Here is a 24,729-nt window from a genome sequence, read left to right as displayed (position 1 = left end):
GGGCCCTGATTCCCAAGCCTTCCTTTTCTTCCCAGTTCCCCTGTGGGGCTGGGTTGGCTGGTGACCCCCGCCTTTGGCTGGAATGTCGTCAGTGCTTTTGCCTAGAGTCTCTGAGGCAGCTTCATCCTGGTCTCCTGGAGATGGCAGGCCTAGATCTGTGCGTCATCGTAGACTGAAAAGTACTGGTAATCAAATGTAATGTGCTTCTACCTTTCTGGTGAAGAGCTTTTTAAAAGCTGCTTGATGAAGAGTTAAATTTTGTTTATTCTATTTGTATTTCCTTCAGGTTTGGCTGAGTGCTTATAGGTAAACTAGAAACTTTTGAAGAAATCAGAGAATGGGTATTTGGAAGACTTTAGGACTTGCTAGGATAAGTGAGGTCTAGAGCTATCACCCAAACTTCTTGTTTACAATCTAGACCATGCCTCTTCCTGGGAAGAGGTGGACCAAAGGTGAAGTTTCAGTGTTGTGGTCTCCTGCTTTGTGTAGGGAGGAGTCTAAGTGATTGGTTAAAGATCAAAGGCAGGCCGCAGTAAGTGAAGGGAAAGGGCCCAAAAAGCCTTAAACGGAATAATTGTTCTTTGGTTAAAGGAAAGCCAGCCAGCCACTCTTCCTGTGGTGGTTTCAGCCTGCAGCCCCCTTAGGTCAGGCCTTGGGAGCCACATCAGGATTTGTTACAGTTTCAACCAGAGATAACAGTGCCTGTGGGTGCTGTGGTAGGCCTGGACAGGCTGGGAGGGAAAGAGGACAGAGAATGCAGGGAATGACTGTTGCATCAAACATGGCTAGATGGCTAGAGAATGGGCCAGGAGAGGAAAAAAAAAAAGACAAAAAATGAAAAAGAGGCAGCAGAAACAGAGTCATGGCATTGGGCCGCTTAAAGCCAGCACTTGCTCATTAGTTTAAGTTCAGTTTGATTAATAAAAGAATCTCAGACTCTGCAGCAAATTGTGGGCAAGTCGAGAAAGGCCGATTTGCACTCTGACTTAGCCGTGAAGCGGTACCCAGAAGTAGAGAGACCTGGGTCCCCAAACCAAACCAGAACAACGACACAAAAGCCCTATTTATTAGTAGGAAATACCCTGCCTGCTGTATGGTTTCGTAGGGCTGAATTTATTGTTAATACTTCAGGTAACTCTCAGTCAAATGTGTACAGATTACCTCTTTCACACTTCTAATTTGATTCCAGCATTTTAAGGTCGTTTTAGATCTGATTTTTAAGGTAGTATGTCAGTTTTTAGCTTAAACATCCGATCGGAGAGTTACTTTATCGAATAGATAAAAAAGGAAAGCTGGGAATCCGTTTTTAGGGGTGGATGAGTAGAGCGAGCTGAGGCTTTTAGTTCGTTTAGTTTGGCTGTAAGTTCTTGCTGCACACTGATGTGCTGACTCCAGAGAGGAGGCGGGGGAGTTGCCAGTTCCGTGTGCTGTGAGGGCTCCCGGTTCAAAGGTGTCTGTTTTTCTCATTCCATAATGTTCTAAGAGCACATGTCGCCGTGTAAACTAGTGCGCATGGATTGCCCTCCGGGGACCCTGTGGCATCTGACCCCGTTCAGGTCCTGTGTGTCGTCAGTTCCCTGTGGTTGGCTGCAAGGGCCGCCATCGTTTCTGTGGGTCGGCAGTGGGAACACTGCTTCTCTAATGTGGACGGCTCCCAGAAAATGAACTGTTTGTGCTCTGCGTAAAGCAATATTTTATCTGTCCCTAGTCTGCTTCAACAGCCAGTGTACACAAAATGACTGTTCTTCACCACTCCTGTTACTTTTTATTGTGAAAATTTCTGTACATGCAGAATAAGTGAAGGAGTAACACATTCATCCCTCAGTATTTTAGGTAGGTTGTTGCCAGGAGCCCTCCCCATAGCAAAATCTTCAGATGCTCAAATTCTTTTTGTGTAGTATTTACACAGGACCTACATAATCCCTCTATAGACCATGGATTACTCATAGATGACTTGTTTTTATTTTGGTCTTTTTGGTTGATAGGCAATTCAGGCTGGCCTTGAGCTCACTTTGTAGCCCAGGCTTGTCTCAAACTCTATGAGCCTCCTGCCTCAACATCAACCTCTTGGGTGCTGGGATTTTTTTTTTTTTTTTTGTACAGGGGATTGAACTCACAACCTCATACTTGCCAGGCAGTTGCTTGTGCCACTGAGCTAAATCCTCAGTCCTCCAGATGATGTATAATAAAGCATACAGTGTAAATGCTATGTAGATAGTAGAGCTGTATGGCTTAGGGACAAATGGCAAAGAAAAAGTCTGTGTATGGTTAGTGCAGGTAGAATTTGTAAAAAACATTTGCGATCTATGATGAGTTGAATCTCGAATGTGGACTCCACAGATGAGAAGGACTGATGATAGGAACAGCTATATGCCCTGTACTGAAATTCATGTATTAACATTTTGTCATATGTGCTTCAGATTTTAATCTACTGGGAGTCTTATGTACAATTTTTTGAATTTTGTTATTTGTGCTAGTGTTGTGCTGTTTTCGGTTTCATAGATCATGACATTGCAACCCTACATTAGTCGTTACAAATAAGAACATTGTCTTGATGAGTCAGCCATTACTGTGCCTAAGAAAATTAGCAAAAACACTTTTCTTGTATGTTTCCTTGCTCACATTTCCATTGTCCTAAGAGTAACTTTTACAGCTGTGTTTTTAAAAACTGGAATCTAGTCAGGGTTCATACTTTATACTTTTTATGTGAAAATGATAACTTTTCATGGTTCTTAGATATGCAGTGTCACTCGTTGAGTTTCTATGGTTGTCGCTGTTGGTTCCTGAAAACTCTGAGAGGCTCTAGTTTTTCAGGAAGAAGGTTCAAGTAACATTTCTTGTGAAAATATATATAATTAAGGACCTTCAAAAGAAATATTAGGAATATGTTGAAAAATGTGAAATCTCATGCACAGACATTTAGAATTATTTAAAAAGAATGTAGAGGGTTTTTATTTTAATTGACAGTTGAGGGCATTTTTTAAAATAGAATAAAGCAGTGAACACTTTGGTTTCAATGTGTTGCTTGTTTATATTCTCCTGTGTTTAGAGGAAAAGCAAGTATTCTGTTTGATTTTCTGTGAAAGAGAACATGGATAAAGTATAATTTATAGGATAGCTAATTTTTGATCTTTTGATAGAATGATCAAAGTATAGTACATATTAGATGTAAGATTGGGCCTAATGCACATTTAGTTCCTCACACAGCAGAGCATACTATTAAAATATTTAAAAACAAACTGGTCGACTTGAGTACGTGCCCTGTTTGCATAAGCTTTATGTTTCATAAGCAGGCAGTGGTTCCTTGAGCACATTCTGCATTGCTTTCATCTCAGAACTTGCAAACCAAAGAGGGCTAAGCAATGTTCTTACTGCTAAGAGGTGCTGAGAAAATAACACTAGATGATTAGACAAAAAACAGAGCTTGTGTTTGTATGTGAATTTGCATGCCAAGTCAAACTGTAAAGCTTTTGCTATGTGATAGGCCAAAGAATATAAACCCCAAGCTATTTGTTAAATTGTTTAATTTATTATGTATAGAAGTCAAAATTTGTGTTTACTTTCTGTGTGTGAAAAAAATCAATTCTCAAAAATTTTCCAGGCAGTGACCATTTATAGCCATGCCAGTGGCTGGCTGGTTACAGGCTGTCACTGAACATCTGATTGTCTTGGATCAGAGTAGGAACTGGGTCATGACCTTGCCCATAATTTCCCCAAATCATCCCTTATGCAGAAATGTTTTGGGCTGAACATTTGTCTATACACATTTCATACCTCTTGACTGTCTGTCAAATGCATCTTTAATGATAGGCCTAAAAGAGCACAGACGTCTTAAGGATGTTTAGTTATCCTTCTGAATAAGATTCCCATCACCCAAGAGCCTCACTTCACATGATTTTGGAAGACTTCTGAAAAATGAAACAGCAGGCACTGCAAGTTGCTGTTACCTTCCCTCTGGCTGTGTTAGCACTTTCTCCTGAATATTCATGGCCCATCCACTGCCTGGAGGATGCTGGGCTTTGGTCATTAGGAGCCCCCAGCACGGTCAGTGCCCATGGTACACTTCAGCTGGCGATATGGAGGGTGATTATCTAGGCCACCGTTCTGCTGGCTCTCACTTACCATTTCTCTGCTGGTCACTGCTTGTTAGTCCTCTTACTGGGGTTATTGGAGGACAAGGAAGGAAACAGCAAAATGCAAACCTGTGAGTCTCTGCACCATCTAGCTCTCAGAGGTGTTTGGAACTCCCACATTTAATTCTGTAATACTCCCAGGACTCAAGTTATCTCCAGGAAACTTATGAAATTCCTCCTGTTTGGTTAGCTCTGGTTACCTAAGAACCCACTCTAGGTGCAGTGTGTTATCATCAGGGACTTAGCACTCATTGGAGCTGGACTGAATCCTGGCTTCATATTGTTTTACTGAGCAAGTCTCTGGATTGCTAAGCTTCAGTTTCTTCACCTGTAAAATGGGACTGTTAATGTTGGACCCAAACATCTGTGTGCACATTAATGAGGCTACAAAGGAAAGGGTCCAGCCCAGAGCCTGATGTATGGGAGACCTTTCTTTGGCAGTGGTGCTCTTCTTTCTGCAGTGGTACTATTTTTGAGAAGTGTATTGCTAAATTGCCTAGGCGTGGCTCAAATTTGCAATCCTCCCTCTTCAGCCTCCCAGAATATTAGAATTATAGGCATGCACCACCACAACTCGCTTAATACTGAAAGGTTTGTGCTGAGGTTTTTCACTGTATGAATTGTCATCCAGTAGAGGGTTGTGACCAGAATTTAAAGAAAGAAAAATAGCAAGAGGGGAGAAAATATCCAAGTGCATTTGAGTAGTCAAATGGCATTTTTTTGGAAGACATTTTTCCATCCAGTAATATGGGTAAATATGTGGCCTGGATCATAATACGACAATATTTTTTTCTGTTGAAAAGTTGAAGAAACACTAGTTTTTTTCTTTTCTTCTATTTTTTAAAGTAGTACTGGGGACTCCAACCAGTGCCATATGTATGCTAGACAACAGCTTTATCACTGTGTAGCTGGGATTATGGGTGTACACCTTGGTGTCTGGCTTGGTTCCTTAGTTGTAGTGACCTGCAGACCAGAAATCATTGAGAATCACCTAAAGCACAGAGCTGTGAGCTACATTGGTAGTCTCCAGAACCCTTGCTTTCCCGTGCTTCTGTCTAGACTGGCCCTTCTCCAGCTGGTGTCCTAGTGTGAGAGAGCCATTGTGCCTCCCTATCTGTGTTCCCATGGAGGGATGGGTTGCTCACCCACTTGTCCCCAGACCCTGGTGCTTAGGAAGTGCTCAATTAACATTAACTGCCTCAGTGATTTCGGCTATGCCAATGTCTCAGTGAGGTTTCTGTGCATAATCCCAGTTCAGGACGAGGCCAGGGAGTTTCTGACACTTACATGAGCTGGATGAGCTGCATGCGACTGGGCTTTGAGGAGCCTGCCTGGGAGTCTGGTAACCAGGTTTTACCATACATGAGACCCAAGAATAAAGTATACCTAGTGATGGGACAGAATCAAGGATTCTAACACAAAACAAACATGTCACAATTTACTGTCAGCACTTATAGGCTCCATTCCAAAATATAATGTCTTTCTGAAAGCATCCCTTGTTGATGTTGATTTTCTTCTGAGGTTCATTATATTTTATAAAATGAAAAAAATTTCATCCTAATAAATGGGGTAAATGTTTGTAAGTTTTAATATATCATATGATACCTAGTAGGTACCTGAGTGTCAGTCCAATCCCTTATTTATAATAATAAATTGAAAGCAGTCTTATATTTCTCCCTAAAGATAGGAGAAACTGTCAGCTTGTTAAAAGTGATAGTTTCTATGGGAGAATATTGTGGCATGTAGATTCTTGTTAGTATCCATTAGAAGCTGTTCTTTTTTTTTTTTTTTTTTTTTTTTTTTTGAGATAGTGTCCCGATATGTAATTCAGGTTGGTCTTGAACTCACGGTGATCCTCCTGCCTCAGCCTTCTGAGTGCTGGAATTACAGGCATGCACCAGCACATCCAGCTGGCCTGACTTTTAAATTGCATGTCTCACAGAAAAAAATGAGACCTTTGCTCCTTGATATAGCACTGTATAGGAAAGGATGACTTTTTCTGTCATGACTGGGTGACTGAGAAAGAGAGACTACACTTTGATCCAAATGAGAATGTTCTGGTATACATGCAAGTGCTCTGGTTCTCAGTTACCATGTCGTGTCATTGACAGCAGTATTTTAATATCTTGGAATCATGGTAGAGGGTCATATTTACAAGTCAGGCAATGAGCTCTGGCTCATTTGAACATGTTTCCAAAAAGGCGCCTGAGATGTGCAGTTTCTGCTTGTTTATGATGACGCCTTTATTGTGCTTTAACTGTTTTTTTTTTGGTACCAGGGATTGAACTCATGACCTTGTGCTTGGCAGGCGCTTGTGCTGCTGAGCTATATCCCCGGCCCATGATGCATTTATTGTGGAATGATGTCAGATTAGGAAAGATTTTGACGTGAACCCAAGCAGATATCCCTTGAATCATGGTGAAAGGCAAGGTTAACACAGGATATAGATGTGTGCGCTTAAAGGTGTATTGACTATGTGTCAGGGACCAGAGTAAGAGTACATTTTGGTAGCTCTTCTTTAAACATTTTCAGATGAGCGTATGAGCGAGCGGTTCTGGGAATGTCGGCAGCGGCAGAGATGCAGGCGCAGCCCACCTGACGCTCTGGGCTGTAGAGGCAGTAGGCGTTGAGTTTCTTTTCCCTTGCTTGCTGTTTCGGCTCCACAGTGTAGCACACATAGGTAGCCTGGGGCTTTTAACATTTGGAGAATCTTTATGAGTGGGGTAACTACCGCATTTCGGAGACAAACGAAAGGGGTTGCTATCTGTTCTGCTGTGCTCAGGGTTGCTGTTGGAAATCAGCAAAGTCCTGCTAATGAATCAGGTGGTTCTGCGGGCCTCTCTCAGGGTACCTAGATGGGATCCACACAGCCATGAAAGAAGCTATTTCTTAAAGGACCAGGTCTGAATGGGTGTCACTGACTATAGCACAGGAACCCAGCATTCATTTTATTTAGAGTGAGCTTTGCATTTTCCTAGTGGGGTCCAGGAGAGAGTGGCTTTGCATTTAGCTTCCATTTGCCCTGCTGCCCCCTCTGTTGATTCATCCCCACTGACTGCTGGGAGGAGCTAGCAGATAACGCTTTCCATGTGCATTCCTGACTCTCATCAATCAATAACCGTACTGGTGGTCTGCTCTACTTCTCCTTCAGCTCGGCGGTCTAAACAGCCATTTAGATAAAATCCTTGATTAGCTCCCCTGATGCTCATTACGGATTGAAGGCAAGTACAAAGCCAAGCTAGAGAGCTTGGAGGAGTAAGATGGCTGGGCACGGCCCAGGGCTGCAGATCTGGGATGGAGAGGGGGAGCTAATTGGTTGCCTGCCGGTATTGAATATGGCTTTAAATAGCATTTCATTATCTGTTAATGGATCAAGATCATGAATTCCATGAGTTAGCACAGAGTAGTGACGATTAGGTACACATGTCACCCTGTGGGCATGCCCCTGCACACACGTGCTGGTGTCCGTTCCATTGTGTGATCTGCATCCTTCTCCCTGGCCTCTCTTCCTGCATCCACCTGGCTCCTCTACCTGCTGCCTCTCTGCCACCTTCCTTACCTCCGCTGCATCATCTCTAGCCCTGTGTACCCATTCTGCTGCTCTTTCTCCAACCCCGCTGTCTTCGTGTGGCCAGGCACCTTACCATTGTTCTCTAGTCCTTTTCTTTGTTGCAGACTGCTAACATTGTCTTTCAGAACATGATTTGGTTGCTGTGTGGCACCTGCCCATTGCCTGCAGAAAAACAAAACAAGTTGGGTTTCTGAAAAACATACAGGACCTTCCACAGTCTTCTCTATCCGCTTCTGTGTACCCTCCTCCTGTGCTGCCACAGTGGGCCGCTAGCTCCGAAGCCTTCACCAAACTTGTTAAATAGCAGTGTCCTCACCTGTAGAGTGGGTATAAAAATAGACTTGACCTCATAGGATTAAGTGTTCATTGGAATAATTAAATAAGTTCAGGAGCGTTTTGTGCACAGAAGAACATTTAATAAAAGTTAGAAATGATTTTCATCATTTGTTAAATATAGTGATTTGACCATTTGCTGTCCGTTTAATACGCTTCCTGCCTAAGTGCTACTTTGAGCTGTAAGTCTGGCTACCTTTGTGAAAATGTTCTGAACCTCTGTCCACTGTTTGACTATTTGTGCATTCATCGTAGTTTTACCTCAAAAAAAAATTACATCCCTCATCAAAAAGCCATTTTGTACTATAGTTGTGTCTGCTCATCCACTCGGGGTGATTTTCTGCTTATTGGACCATGTTGGTTCTCAGCCTGGGGTTGGATGGGATAGAGGGGTATGTAGGTAAGTCAGCTTCAAGAGGTTTGCTCCCGAAAGAGACTGTTCCTGGCAGGCGTTTAAGGCGGCGAGCGTGGGGTGTTGCAGTGCTAATGTGTGATGGTGATATTAACCACCTGCGGTGAGCACTGCCTCCCAAGTTATGGACGCAGCCTGAAATAAAGCTGCGCTCACCTCAGATTGCCAGCCACAAGTCCGGAAATTCTCAGCTCACCCACACTTCTGACCAACTGGTTGCAAATTGACAGTTTCCCCAGGGCTCTCAGATATGAAGTTAGCGTGGATGAGTCACAGGACCCAGGAAACTGCTGTACTTAAGGTTATAATTTTGTCATAAATGATATAAATTGAGCAGCTGAATGAAGAGACACCCAGGGCAAAGTCTTGTAGATTCCTGGGTACCTGGCACATCGATGTATTCATCAAGCAGAAGTATCCGCCAAGCTTTGGTCCAGGGTGCTCATGGGGGATTCACTATTTGGGCATGACTGACCCTTTCATTGGCCAGTCTCTGCACCCCTTCCCTCCCTAGCAGGGTCGGTTAATATTGCCCCACTCCAACCTGATTACATGGTCAGTCTTTCAGAAGCAGCCAGTACCTACCTTTTTCATCTTTTCTTTTGTATTTGTTGGTACATGGTTGTAGCGTATGATGTTTACGTTTTTTGTGGGAAGTGGGTCTCAACCCTTGTTCCTTTTTTTCCTTCCCATCTCTTTCCATCTTTTGATCCCCTTTCTCTTTGAAAGCAGATACTCAGATGTGTCCAGGGGGCTTACGAATAACAGACAAACTCTAGCTACCTGGGAAAATCCAAGTATTTAAGAGTGCCCTTCCCAGGAACTACGGACCAAGGTCAATCAAGTGTTTTTTTAATACAGCAGTTGTGATCTGCCCTGTCTCAATTTCTTTGTTCATATCATGAATGTTCCTGTTTCATTCTGATAAGAATAGTGTGAAGTCCACCATCTTCACTTAATCAGTAGAAGTTGGATTGGATACATCCAACTGGATACACAGGAAGACCCTCAGAATAATTCTCTGTAGTTGGATTTTATAAATAAGACTTTCTTATAAGAAAATTCCATTCCTGAGGGAATAGCTGGTCCTAACTGTTATTGTGTGTCACCTGCTACATACAATGTTTAGAAAACACCCTTTGGTAGAGGGGACTCGTCCACTAGCTTGGTCTGGACACGGTGAGCCCTCTTGGCCACATGAGCAGCCAGCCTTATTCTTCCGTCCCGGCCAAGGCAGGTGAGTCAGAGAGAGGGACTAGACCCCCCTTTCCACAGGACCCATGTGACAATCCCAACTGGAGCTGGCCACGCTTGGACCACTTCTCAGTACCTCTTCTGCTTAGGGGAAGTATTGAAATTGATAGCTACCTGGACTGAGGAGGAGAATAATGCCCTTAATTATTAAATTGATAAAATCACTGTGTTGTAACTTTGCTTCTAGAGTCACTGGAGCAAATCCTGTGATTTTTGACAGAAGGCCATATATATGTTCACTTGTATATCCTATATATTGAGCTTCTGGCAATAGGTCTAATCACTTTCTTTCCTGAAATGTAATCAGGGGTTAGTGACTCAACCTGTGATGAATGAAAGTCTGTATTTCTTTTATGGAAGAATTTTATTTTCTCATTTTTTGTTTTTTGTAATTATATGCCTTTTCTCTCCCATTTCCAGAACTTGCTGAGCGACTCATGAAAACTTGTGCTCCCCCCACCTCTTCCCACTGCTTCTCTCTCTCTCTATGTAACTTCTTTTCTGTTGCCAGTGACGTAGTTCGGTGATTTTTCTTAATGTTACGTGGAATTCTATTTAAAACTTCCGAGATACTTCAGGCACATAATAATTAAGGGTTATTCCTGCTGGGAATAGAAACACCATATTAGCACAGCTCCTCCTCTCAGGCTGCTAAGGAAGGAAAATCCTGTGTAAAGGGTTTACTTCTGTAGTCTTTTTGCTTCAAGGCTGCGAGGGAGCTGAGCAGTGTCTTCAGACACAAACAGTCTGTTCCCAGGGGTGGCTGCCCAACCAAGCACCTGGTGTAAGGGCAGCTTGACAGAAGTTGAAAGAAAAGCATATTATGTTTTTGTTTTTTTTCCCTCCTCTATATGGTGAGTTTGTAGCAGACACTGAGAAAGCTTGGGTTGGTTGAATTTAAAAGTATCTTTACTCTGAGAGGGGTACAGCGGTCTTTTGTCCGATAGCTGGGCTTCTTTCTCTCATGTGTCCTGGTGGGTCAGGAGAAGGTTGCCTCCCAGGATTTAAAAATTAATTCTATAGCAGGAGAAAACAGGTGGTCACATAAAGAAGGCGCCTGAAGGGGAGGATCATGGGGGATAGGCAAGGGAGGACGGGCAGAAGGGGGACAGGCTGTGGGACAGGTGTGGGCTGGACTTAGATGGGGGCAGTGGGAAGGTTTGTGTTCCGAAAAGAAATGTGTCTAGTGAGGGAATCCATGTGTGGCAAGGGGAGACTTGAGGTAAAAGGTGACAGCGAACATTTGAATGAGGCGGAGACGAAGGAGACACAGGATTTGCTCCGCTGCATCGGTGACTGTGTGCTGCTTGTCTGGAAACTTTGCAGCCTGCTGGCACTTAGGCCTTGTTTGCCAAAAGTATGAGAGAAGAAAAGCATGTGATTCCTTGCTTTGCTTTTGTTCATAGTTACACTGTTTTTATGTTGCTTTGGACTGGATTTGGAAAAGAAGAATCAGGAGGTGAGGTAGTAGGAATTATGAGGATTTTGGAACAAGTGATCTCTGTTATTTGAAATCCCTGAGAGTCAAGGCAAGAATTTCAGGTCACACCACACCCAGGCTTTAGGAACATTTATCAGCAGTGTAGGAGAGGAGGGCAGGGCTGTATTTGTTCAAGAAGACCTAGGTTCTGAGAGCTCTCTGTGGACAGGAGCCACATAGCATTTCACTCCTCCCAGTACATTCCTTGGCTTGCAGCTGTCCTTTGATAAAATTGGTCTTTAATAAGTAAACAAAAGACAGTGTGTTAGCTTTCCACAACTGTAATGAAACGCCTGCAATAAATCAACTTTTGTAGAGAAAAGATTTATTTTGGCTCACAGTTTTGGAGGGATCAATCCATGCTTGGGTAGCTCCATTGCATTTGGGTCTATGGCAGGTCAGTGCATCACGGCAGGAGCCAAAGCCATTTCAGGGCCAGGATGAGAGTAAAAAGGAACAGCTTGTGGTCCCCCAGTACCCAGGGAGGGCACATCCTCAGTGGTCCGAGACCTGCGCTGACCTCTACCTGTTGTAGATTTTATTCTGTCCTAATTGTGCCGAGCTGGGCAACAAGCCAAGTTACAGCTAAAGGAATAGAATGAAAGGTGGTTAAAATGAGGAAACTTTGAAAAATAAAATTCTGGTGTAGAAGGTGGTAATTATTGCAGAGAAAGGCGAGGGAGACTGCTGCTTAAAGACAAAAGTTCTGAGCTCAGATGAGTCCAACATGCAATTTAAATGATGGATGGCTGAGAGTTCATGAAAGAGCACAAACAGAGATGGATCAGGGAAGCCAGCGGGCACAGAGGGCAATGGCTTGTGGAAAAGCTTGAAGACAGAGGAGTTTTCACAGCATTTATAGGCCGAGGGAGGAAGAAGAGAGCTAGACCATGGCTTGGGAGAGACACTGTGATAATGAACAATTAAATGATAGTGAAGAAAAAGAGTAGTTATTTGACTCCTACTTGGCTTTCATTCTTTTTTACTAAGGAGAATAGAGTTACAACTGGCAATGCTTTACCAGCATCATTAAGAACTTAAGAGTAGAAGTTAGGAGAACCAGTAGGAAGAACACATTAAGGTGTTCTTTACGGTCAAGAATTTTGACGCTCTGGATCCAGCGAAGTAACATTTTGGGGATCCAAGAGTGCCCTGCAGATGTGGGGAACCGCGGCCCCGGAGTCATGGCCCTTAGCAACAAGAGAGGACGTGGTGGGAAGATAAGAGGGATGGCCGCTGGGCCCAGCGAGCTTACTGGCCCTTGCTTGCCTCGGTTTCCCCCTTACAGTGACGATGCTGTGTTAGTTTTCTCATCCGCAGTGGATGCGGTTGTCAGCGGACAGTGATGGAGTATAACCTGCTCTTCTGGTGACCCTTTCAAATCTGTAGGATAATCTGTGCCAGCAGTGGACGTGGAGCGGACTCTGTGGAAGAATTAGGCATAATTGTTACTGCCTGCTCCTTTTGAGAAACTGTCTGCAAAACAGAGCTTCAAGGATGGGAAAATTTCCATTTCTCTTTTAGTGAGGGGAAAAGACAGATTGTAGAAATTACAGCCTAATAAATGTGACATTAATTCCTGGCAAAGTTCTCATCTGAGTGAGGGCAGAGATGGTTTGGGAAGACTTCAGACTAAAAAGACCTCCTGGGCTCTGTAATAGTTTGCTGGGCTTTTCAGTAGCAAAGGACCTAAAACTGAGTGGCTTAAATGATGGAAATTTAGTGTCTTACAATTTTGGAGGCCAGAAGTGTGAGTCAGTGTGTCTGAAGAGCTGGCTTCTTTCGGACCTGTGAGGCAGGCTGTCCTAGGCTGTAGGTGGCCGGCTTCCCTGTGTATTTATGTCCTCTTTCCTGTGTGTACATCTGGCTCCTAATGATCTTGGGTTTGAAGGGCACCAGTCCTACTGGGGTAGGGCCCACCTTATAACCTCAGTTTAATTCAGTTAACTCTGTGTTTTCCTATCAGATCACCTTCTGAGGTACTTGGGGTTAGAACTACAGTGTGTCTTTATCCAGCATGTCCTTACCCAGCAATTCAGCCTATCACAGATTCACTAAGAAAAAGTCAAGCAAAGCAAAATTAGCTAGATATTTGATGGTACTGAAAAAAGGAATATATACATCATGAATTTGGAATTTTGAAGTCTATTCAATGTTGTTATTTTAATTTTATTTCATTTTTAGCTTTTTGAGACAAAGTTTCACTACCTAGTTCAGGCTGGCCTTGAACTCTGTGTTGTCCAGCCTGGCCTTGAACTTCCTGCCTCAGCGTCCTATGTGCTGGGATTACAGGGATGCACCACTATTCCTGGCTAGTGCTGTTACTTTTTGTGAATCAACTGTACCTCAACAAACCTGGAGAATGAGATGTAAAGGTAGAGAAATAGAGACTTGGTCTGAATTGTAAATTGGCTGCGGTGTCTGTTCATCCGACATACAAATTCTTGAGACTATTTTCTAGGCATAGGAACCTCCCCTTCCATCAAAGACCTTTACTGTGTAACTCCCGTGCATGCTTGTGAAGCAATTAGGAAATCGTCCTCTGATAGATTGTTCCTGCTTAGACGAGAATGGTATTAAAATATTTATAGGGAAATGAATTTCAGTTTCAAGTAGAAATGGCAAGAAGAATACAGTTTAACATTTCATAGAAAATGACATGGTTCTTACCACTTTATTTTAAAAAGGGGGAGAAAAGAAATCTTTTGACAGAGGCCTTGGCTCTAGTTCAATGTAAATATTCTAGAGTGATGATTTTTAATCCTAATATCCCTATAATTTAGGTTTACAGTTTAATTTCAAAATTTAATTTGAAATTTTCTCAGCTAGCTTCATCTGTCTTGCTTTTTTTTGAGACAAGCTCTCACTATGTAGCCCAGGCTGGCCTCACACTCATGGTAATCCTCCTGCCTCAGCCTCCCAAGGGCAGAGATTACAGACATAAGCCACTTGCCTGTAAGCTCACATTCCCAGCAAGTTTTACTTTCTTAAAATTTACTAAGTAGTGAAGCCTTTTATCTGCGTTTCCAGGGTGCATTAGATAAGCTTACTTTTGCAGTGTTGGCATTTTCCGTAGATCTGTGTAAGTCGTGGGCTCCTGAAAGGACTGTGTACGTGAACAGGCATAGGTGCTTCCTGTGATAAGCGTGAGGCTGGGCCTGCTTTGTTTTCTGTTGACCTGGTCCCTAGCCAGCCTATTCTCCCAGGTGAACTTAGTGAGATAGAAATCTTAGCCAGCAGTGGAGTTCATGTGTGTTTTGAAAAACAGCGTTCCTCCTCCACGCTTACCCCTGCCCCAGACTTGGAAAACAAATCCCAAACACACTCCTCCCCTTTCCTTCCCAGAATCAGATCTTAGTGTTCAGTGCCTCCCCCAGTACTGCTAGCATTTCTATCTTGGATTACTTTTTTGGATAACTCTTTGTACGTTTGGACAAAAGTACACTTGTACTTTTCTGCACCATGCTTGCAAACCGCGTCGGCGTGGAGCCAGCTGGAAAGCTCTCCACATCTGTGAAGAAAGGGCAATGCTACTTTGCCCAAATTACATGAGTACAATACTCCTCTCCCTGAATAATTGAGAGCTCTTGATGCTTCCTGTCTTAAAGTTTCGGACTGGTCCTTTCTACTTTTACCATTCGAGTAGCCAGAAATTCAGTACTTGTGGATATTTTTAACTTTTCTAAAAACCTTTGTGCTAAACTTTGGAGTCTGAGCTCGCCTGCAACCTTAGGGTGACTTCCCATGTGGCAGCAGAGAGGTGGCAGAGGCGGCTGACTGGGGCCAGCTCCACCCGGGCCTCTGTCCTAACCACCGGGCAGGCTCAACTCTTGATTGTAAGGAAGAAAAGAGCAAACCAGTGTTTATGATGCACAGGCACAGCCCTCCTGATGTGCGAGGCTTGGTGAATGCTGGGCACTACTTTTCCGAGCAGACTCTTCGTGCAGGCAGTTTTGTTTCTGGAACCAGGGACTGCTTTCGCCGTGCCACTGCTCTGATCTTTTCAGGTGTCGCAGTTGGTGATGTCCTTTGAACTATAGCCGGCAGTGGTTACCTGAGATTACCTGTCATGTCTGAAGCTAGAGCGTGACATTCTTATAGGCACAGTCTTTCAAGGTTACGGGAGGACTTATATACATTTTCTGAACTGGAATACATTCTCAAATTATTTTAGATTTTTGTGTAAGATGTAGATTTTTGAATAAGAGTTTGAGAAGAAATTTTTTTTACTGTTTAAATTATAATTTTAAAAAAAGTGGTATCCTAGAGAACCCATTAAATAAACCCTTGGTATTAGGTTTATGTCAGGTTGTTGTCACTTGGGAAGAAGGCACATACTCTGGAGCATTTTGAATAGCATACAGAGTTATGCTGCTGTTTCTGAGAGTTCTACCTTTTTTCCTGGCCTGTTTTATATCACGAGTTCTTCAGTGTATAGGGCAGTGGAAGCCCAGGAGTGCAGAGACCAGGATTAGTGCTCCAGTGTCTAGGTGGTGGCTCACTGTCTTGAGGTTACTTTAGGCTTTGCTGTAAAGAGCGGCTATTCCCTAGCTGGCATTAACACTTTCAGTGACTCTCTATTGAATTAGAGAATTGTTTTCTTCATGATTAAGCTAGATTTTAGCAAAGAGAAATACGGAAGAAGGTGAAAGAGATTGTAGAGAAGCATCCGCATCTATGAATGTTTTGTATTTTGCCCATTCTGTGTTGTTTATGTGGCCTTAAATTTTGTACCATTTAACAAATACAGTGCAGTCATATATATACACAGACACAGACACACACACACACACACACACATACATATATATTTTTGAGACAGTTTTTACTGTATAGTTTAGGCTGGTGCTGAACTCACTTTGTAGCTGAGGCTGGCCTTGAACTTTCAATGATCCTCCTGCCTTAGCCTCCCAAGTGCTGGGATTACAGGTATGCACCACCATGCCTAGCTGCTCCTACATTTTTTAAGATTATATTTAATTTCTATATATACTTTCGTTTGACAAGGTCAGCTTTAAACTTTGTAACTTTGCTGTATGGTAGTTACTATGAGTTTGAGCTTTGAGGTGAGAATTTTTTATATGTAAGCACTGGGATAATATAATACTATAGTTTAGATCTTTTTTTTTGAGACAAGGTCCTGCTATGTAATCCAGGCTGGCCTTGAACACACGGCAGTCCTCCTGCATCAGCCTCCTGAGTGTTGGGATTACAGGTGTGCACCACCACATCCAGTTGCAATTTGGATCTTAAATGCCATCCCAGAGCCTATAGCAACTGCTGCCTACTGTTGCTAAGAGATGCGCATGAGGGATGCATTAAAAGTGCCCACCCATACACACCAGCCATTCCCATCATCTCGCCACATGTGGGCAAACCAGAAGGCCCATGGTCTGGGGTGCCCAGGTCAGGACAAGCAGTTAGGAGCCCAGAGGACATCCACAAAGGATGGAAGTGGTTCTTTGTATATGCAGCGATGTTATTGCTACACACAGGGACCTTGGGGTAGTTAGTTTTTCCAAGGTCACTTTTCAGTTTAGAAGAACAAATAGGAAAAGAGTTGTGGTTGCTGGATTTCTCTACCAGAACATGATATGTTGGGTTTTTGTCTCTTTCCAAATAGGAAGTTAAGTTCTGTGCTGTGGTTCTTGAGTTTAGAGTGGAATTTGTGTCTGGAACCAAACACAGTATGAAATTACCTGAGGTTGGATTGGGTGGGCTAGTTAAAAGCTGGGGTGAGATAACATCTCTTTTCTGTTTTTTCTTGGCTTCTCTTGCTCTGGATTTATGTTGGGTGTTGATTAATGGTAAGTATCTCTGACCTGTCAGCCTGTGATGTGAGGAATAGCCCAGGGACAGTGTGTGACAATGGGAAATGCAGTGTGTGGACACTTATTGGGTACAAATGGAATTCTTGGAATGAATGGATTGGAAACCTATTAGAATTCCTGTCGCTGAGGCCCAAACTGGGAAGTTACTTCTTGATTGTGGAGGATGGTAGAGGAATGGGTAGATCACTGAGCTGGAAACTCCCTGGGGATTGTCCTGTGTTGGAATCCCATATTTCTTGAACACTGGGGTGGAAATAAAATTCGACTTGACTCTGTCTCTTTGCACAGTGAGCCTAGTAAGACTCGCCTCCTCTGTCCCATTTCTTGATAATGGTGATTCAGTTACCCTTACATTTACTCAGTCAGTAGTAGAATCCATCCATTGACTGACTATTAATTGAGCATTTACTGTGAACCAGGCACTGCCATTCACACTGGGAAAACTGCTGTCCAGAAAGCAGCTAAAGATCCCTACCCTGTGGAACTTCTATGTTAGCGGGTGAAACAAAACAATATATAATATGTTAGAAAGTGATGAACTCAGGGGCCAGGGATATAGCTCAGTGGCACAAGAGTTTGCTTGACAAGTGCAGGGTCATAAGTTTGATCCCCGGTATAAAAAAAAAAAAGTGATGAAAGATGAGAATCAAGTGGAGAAGGGAAATAGCATCCGTGAGCGTGGCGTGGGTTTGGAAGGAGGCAGGCAGGAACCCGGCTGCTGTGGGAATACTGTACAAGCTGCCCCCCAAAGGGCTCTTAGTGTGTGGATAGTACAGGGAGCGTTGCACGTTGGTTGTAAAGGGGAATAGGTTTTGTCCAAAAGATGAATCCAGAGTCCCGATGAGGCTGGACTGTGGGGGGCTTTGTCTCCTGGGAGTTGCAGGACAAGAGTGTCTGAGGACAGGTTGCACCAGGTGGTTTCCATCACCACCTGAGATGGTCGCCACCCACACTGGTGTGTAGCTGCTTGTGCAGAAACCTTTCATTTCCCAAGTGCTGGCCTGGGCTGTTTGGAGGGAAATGTGGGGGAGCGGGCAGGCTGACTTAGTTACCCGCTTCTCGGCCGTGCCCTCCGCCCTCCCTCCCTGCCCTCCTGGGTGACAGGTGCCAGGATCTCCCACCATGCAGGGTATTTCTGAGCAGCGCCACTCATTTTCCTTGGCCTGGCCGAGAAGCTGTTGGTTCTCTCACTGCTTCTCAGTGCAGACCCCAGCTTGTTGGGCCTGGGTTGTGACTGTGGAATCTTGCTCTGCAGCCCTGGAGAAGAGGTCGGTTGTGGTCATACCTCCTGTGCATTTTCTCTCTGACCCAGGCACCTGGGAAAACATTCCAAGAAAGATTTTATTTTGGGAGCTGCTGATTACCACCATAAGCTAGTTTACCAGCCTGTTGGCTTTGCATGTGACTTTTGTTCAGAAGTCATACCAAGGATGTTTCTCACCAAGGTCAGCTAGGAGTAGGTATTGTCTATCTTTTAAACTTTTTTTTGTTTGTTTTGTTTGAGACAGGGCTTTGCTGTGTAGTTTATGTTGGTCTTGAACTCACTGTGTAGCCCAGGCTGGCCTTGAACTTGCGGCCATCCTCCTGCCTCAGCCTTCTGAGCGCTGGGATGACAGGCGTGCACCACCACACCCCGCTTCCGTCTTTTAAATTTTGGAAATGTGGAAATTGATTTGCGCAGTTGATCATCCTGAAGTTTTCACATCTCAGTTTTTTATTTGCCAACCATCCCCAACAGTTTCTTTCTTGGCAGTGCTCGTGTTTGGCGCTCCATGGTCTGTTCTTCAGCACTGGGACTCAGGGTTCTGCCCCCCACCCTGGGCTCGTGCAGGTCCCAGAAGCAGCCTTCAGCGTGGGGGTTCCCTGGTTTCAGTTTTAATTGGTTGTGAAATATGAGCAGGAAGGCAAACTTATTTTACATCCAACTGACTTTTTTGGGGGAGAAGTGGCGAATTAAATTTTATGGGAACAGCTGTTCCTTGCAGAATTTGTCGGAAAGTTGATAGAAGTGAAAACTTGCAATACTCACATCTACATTCTTAGTTTAAAAAAGAAGCGAGCTGCAAATAAACTAGGATATTGAAATACGGAAAAAAAATATTTTTGTAAATATATGTTTGAAAACCTAGGCTCTGTCATTTTATATTTCAGCCTGAGTTTTTCCAAAACAATCCTTGCTCTGATTTGGCAGGGGAAGGCTTTATTTAGTTAAGAAGTTGATACGGATTTGCTGAGAGAGAAACATAACAGAGAGAGACCCGCTGAGGGAGACGACTTGAAAAGGAGCCGGGACCTTTGCCCAAGTTCATCCTCTTCCTCAGACTCTGCCACAGAAGACTTCACCCACGCGGTGCCTGTCTCCCTTTGTCTCTCTGTTGTCTACAGGGGTGCCTTCCCCGACCTTCCTGTAGTTCTGTCTGTCTGCCCGTCTGTCTCTTTGTCTCTGCCTTGTGCATGCTAAGTGCTGTGCTCTAAACTATACTGCCAACCCTGTCTATTTTCAAAACTTTTACTGCGCATAGTGGCACATGCATGTAATCCCAGTACTTGGGGGGCTAAGACAGAGGACTGCTTTGAGTTCGAGGCCAGTTTGAAATATATAGTGAGAACCTGTCTCAAAAAAACAAACAAACAAATAGATAAACTTTTATAACCTTATATAGTTCTTAGCACTTATGCTTATTTGGGTAATCTTTTTTATTTTTTTCTGTTTTCTTTCTTTTTCTTTTGTGTTTTTGAGACAGGGTCTCACTGTGCAGTTCAGGCTGGCCTTGCACTCACTTTGTATCCCAGGCTGACCTCAAACTTGCAATAGTCCTCCTGCGTGCTGGCATTGTGGGCATGCACCATCACCCCCGACTTCTTTCTTTTTTGAGACAGGATCTCACTATGTAGTTCAAGCTAGCTTTAAAGTCATTATGTAGCCCAGATTGCCCTTGAACTCCTGACAGTCCTCCTGCCTCAGCTTCCCAAGTGCTGAGATTATGGCTGTGCGCCACCATTACTGAAACTGGGTAATTAGCTTATGAACTCAGTTATGTGAGAATGCTTCACTATTGTTTTCATTATTTTTGTATCATTGTTGCCTAAAAACCATACCTGACATGCCAATGTTTGGTAAATATTTGTTTCATGAAGAAATTCCTGCATGGGCTTATGTTGGTGGCCGTAGCAAGGCCCGCCTGGACACTGATGTATGAAGCTTCAAGTTCAAATGCACAAGGGGCCGGCCAGCTGCAGTAGATACACAGTCACCTATGCACAGCCCAAGCTCTGGGCCCCGGGGAGAGCATGTGGACAGGGATCTGTGGAGCAGATGATCTCTCACCTCCTGGGAGGCTGCTGGCTTGGGCTGGGGTAAACTTGAAGCCGGGGGGAACCACAGGGTCAAAGACCAGGGAGGGACCAGAGATGTCTTCTGAAGACAGTGGGGAGACGGCTGGATTTGAAAGTGTTCGGGAAGAAACTGTGAGCAGCTGTGGATGTCCCCAGACAGAAGCTAAGATGCCCGTGCATGTCAGAGAGAATCGGGAAGAGGCTGGAGGAGAAGCAGGGCTGGAGGAAGACCAGAAAGACTCGTGGGGAGGGCCTTGCTCTGCTGAGGGGGATCCGTTCTCTGAGACAGTAAGCGAAGGATCCCGAGCTGTGAGGTGGGAATGGAGAGCGTGGCCCAGTGACAAGACTGTGGGGTTGCGGTTTTGCTTAGGGAAGATGAGTGTAGTGTGTCATCCTAAAATGCATTTCCCTTGCCAATTTGATCACAGATCTTATTAACAGGTGCTGAAGAAATATTCTTGGAAAGATCGAGGCAAAGCTTTGCCTGCTTTTGCGTTCTGACTTGACAACTCACCAGAAGCCTCAGGCATTTCTGAAATCTTGAGTAGAAAGAAGAATTCAAAAATCCTGCCAGGAAGGATGCCAGCGAGCTGGGGAGGTCCAGGGGCCCCTGCTTTTATTCCGTGTAGCATCCTGTGTCAATGACAACTCTTAACATCTGTGTCACACAACTTTGATAGCTTACCGGTCAGTTACCTGTGCCTGAGATGGTCCTAGACCTAACAGATCAGTCATAAACTAGAAGACACCGTCAGACACAGTGGGGTCTGTGGGGTGTGTTAGCATCCATCCTATCTTTGTAAGTACTTTTGTAGCTAAAAAATGTCTTTACTTTATGAGGCTCATGTTATTTTTTTCCATCAGCGAATTTTACTCTCAGGTCTTTTCAGAGCATCTCGTAATAAGTCAACAAATCTATTTCAAATGCGTTTGTTACTAGGCAACAGTTACTAAGAGCTTCTGTAATTAAGATGAATGTTCCAAGGTAATCGTGTCCCAACACAGCACCGTTTCCCCCCTTGTCTGATAATATGGGAGCAGGATGGAGGAAGGGGAAGAGGGCTGCTCTGCCTGGGGTGTGACATCTGTCGTCTCCGCACACGTCGGCCGTCCTCCAGCTTAGTCCAGACAGCGTTTGTGTTTTCTGAATCAGCCCGTCCTTTTTCCTGGTGTGTTTGGAGTGCAGATTCCTGGCATGCACAGGTAGCACATGTGTCAGAGCCAGGTTGACTACACAGCTGTTTCACGCTAGGGCCACCAGGGGCCACCCGGAGGATGCCATGCAGGGAGTCGACTCCCTTCGCAGTTACATCTGACCCAGATTAAGCAGTGATGCAGGCCTGTTCTGGACTTTGCTTAACAATGCAGTTTCTTTTTCTTTTGGCGATTTGTAAAGGAAGACTTAGATGAATTTTTTCCTATTCATTGTGCCTGGCTCATAGCAGGCATTTAACAAACGCTCCTCTTACCCTGCCGGCTCCATTTTATTCTAGGAGGAAGGAGGGGGCTAGGGTTTCCATGGTGACCTGTTGTTGAATGACCTCCTTTCAGACCTGTTGTCAGATGCCCAGCAGGCCTGAGCCCCAGTCTTGAGGGCCAAGTGTCACCTAGTGGAGAGCTTGACTGGGGAAAGGTGATTCTGTCCAGGTCAGCCAGAAGCTGCTGACAGACCCTCCAGCTTCCTAAAAACCTGGGGTCCCCTTCATGGTTGTTGTAGTCAGGGGTTGTGAGGAGAACAATTAAAATCTGAACATGGAATTTATAATATTATTTTATGATGGTCATCCAGAGTTAACACAAGAAAATGGGGGAAATCTGTCCATAACACCAAAGACACAGAATATTCAACCAAGGGTCTGAATCCCACAGCAATGTCCTGCATGAGTCCGGATGAAGACCCAGAGCTCATGACAATGCCTCCCACGAGGGCAACTGGAGGTCTAGAGCCCCAAAGAAGGACTCACGCCAGTCTTTCTTACAGATCTGCGCTGGGAAGGCCCAAAGGTCAGCAGTGGAAGCTAGAAAGTCGTGCCAGCAGGGTGAAGGAGCTTTGCTGATAGGTTGAGGTTCTATGCTGGAGTTGAGAAGTCATGCTCAAAACAAAGATCAGGGCTGTCCGGATAAGTACCACAGGCATCCTCAGCGACACAGAGGTCTCAGGCTCCTCCAATGATAAGCATAGTCAAGTGTGTGCCAGAAAGCCAGCGTGAGGAGTTCATCCTAGAGATTAAGCGACACATGTCTTCCTCTCTGGAGCCAGGAAGCAATGCTCAATGTGAGCACCAGAGCTTCTCCAGGAGAACCAGCAGCTCAAACAGCAACTCGTAAGAGAGCCCACAATGCCTCAACACCTCAACACAACAACACAATAGTTTCTCCTTCTCCACGTCTCTATTTATGCTGGCAACTTTCCTGAGACAGAACATCTACGCTCAGCACCGTGCTGTAATCCAGCTGGCGGTAAGTTGACCACTGGTTTTTAATCTATAACAGTGGTCCACCTCACTGCAGGCAGCATGGGTATCAGCTCCATACTCTGGGTTTGTGATCTTGGCGGGGTCCCGGGCACTTTGAGCGTTAGTCCTCACCCTGTGAACAGTAATGCCAGTGTGGGTCACCTCAGGGTCCTCTTCAGAATCTGATGAGGTGGAAGAATGGGTGAGTTGCTTCAGAAGGTGGATTTATGTGTTTTCTTTTATTCAACACATATATGCGACTCAGAGGCTGCAGCGTGCCAGGCACTCCCCCAGTTTGGTAATAGTCCCTGGAAGCACACATCAGTGCGTCTGTTTAGTTCTTCAGAATGGTAGTTTCTGATTCTAGGGTGTAGGCATTGTGTAATTGATCCTGCTGCCCCCCAACTCATGGGCATTTAATTAAACAGAGCTGTGTTGAACATCTTTACATGCTTGGCTATTGGCTATGTAAGAGTGTTTCTCTAGGTCAAGAGATACTTATCTAATCTTTAATTTAATACTGATATTTGGTTTGAATACTACCAGCCCCTTCCCTAACAGATGAAAGTAGCCCACCTTCCCTAACAATGTTCTGAGAATATATTTCATTCCATACTTTTTCTGATCTTTCAGAGTTTATCAATGTCTCTGATAAATAGTATTGGTGATTGTATTTCTAATTCCTTGCCTTATTAGTGAGGGTCTTGTCATGGTTTGGGCCATTTGGACTTTGTCTCTGATTAGCCTTTTTCTCTACCCCCTTTTCCCTGGTCAGTAAGTCTTCTGTTAGTTCGAAGAGGCTTCTTATACACTGAAAACATGCTTAGATTCTTTTTCCTTGAGATGACACCCATTGACTGCCGCACTGCAGAGGAAATGAGAGACGCATGAGCGACACAGCTGCTTATGCACTGCTCGGCCGTTAACCAGCGGGCCTGGTGGAACCTGGCCTGGTTTGTTTGAGCAGAGGAGCAGCCGGGAGGCCCTCTCTGGAGGTCTGGTGGCAGCACCAGGCGGGACACTGGGTCATACTGGGGGAGTGGCCCTATCCCAGGCCCTCCCAGTGTCAGCGGCTGTCTGAGCCTGACTTGGAGGAGTTACCCTCGCCTGGGAAACTGAGGGCCGTAAGTGGGTCTTTGTTCTTTAGAGGGTGGAGAACGTGACAGTCCCTGCAGTGAGCCACCTTTCTTGCTGGCAAGGGTGCAAGGGATGTTCAGCGGCCTCTGCACTGCGGACTGGAGAACGTTCTGTCCCTGATGTCGTGGGGATCCTCTCCTTGGCCAAGCTTCCTGTCAGGCTTCTGTGGAGGAATCGAGATTGATTTCTGGTTGCATGATGACCGTTTGTATTTTCTGGGTAAATCAACAAGCTAGATGAAAACTTGTTTTTTTTTTCTTTTGGTCTTATTTTAAGTTTTTTGTCTTGTCCTGATCTGGCTTGTGATATATGTTCAGTGGAACCAAGTCTGAGCATAGAGATTCATTTATAAAACAATATGGGATCTAAGATCTGGGGAAGTGGGGGTGATGTGCTGAGGTTACCCAGGTTAAGGACTCGAATCTGGGGCTTCTAACCCCACTAGGACGTCTGGTTGTGCCATTTATTTATTTATTTAGTGAAAAAAAGGTAAGATAAAATTTCATAATAAAATAATAGGAGAATAATAGTAGTTAATACAGTGCATGTTGTTACCTTTAAGGTAGTTGCTCAAGGTATAATGATATGGGCATAAAAATTTCTTCAATCTGGCCTGGATAAGTAACTCAGCAGCACAGCACCTGTCTGGCAAATGTGAGGTCATGAGCTTAATTCCCAGTACAAAAAAAAGTTCTCCAATCGGCATTAACACCACCTTTCATTTTTAATGAGCTAAGAGACACTAATAGTATAACTGACTTGCATTTTTCCCCTTTTCCCTACTAT

General features: G+C 44.4%; 1 protein-coding gene across 2 annotated transcripts in view; it reads left to right on the top strand.

Moving 5' to 3' along the window:
- Nebl (nebulette) overlaps positions 1 to 24,729 on the top strand; it is a 381,690-nt gene that overhangs the window by 2,690 nt on the left and 354,271 nt on the right. The window lies entirely within an intron of this gene.

The sequence above is a fragment of the Cavia porcellus genome, unplaced genomic scaffold, assembly GCF_034190915.1.
Source record: "Cavia porcellus strain 051 isolate PalLab524CR breed Dunkin Hartley unplaced genomic scaffold, mCavPor4.1 scaffold_27, whole genome shotgun sequence".
Taxonomy (NCBI): domain Eukaryota; kingdom Metazoa; phylum Chordata; class Mammalia; order Rodentia; family Caviidae; genus Cavia; species Cavia porcellus.
Note: the sequence above shows the minus strand (reverse complement) of the source record. Positions and strands in the feature narration are given on the sequence as shown.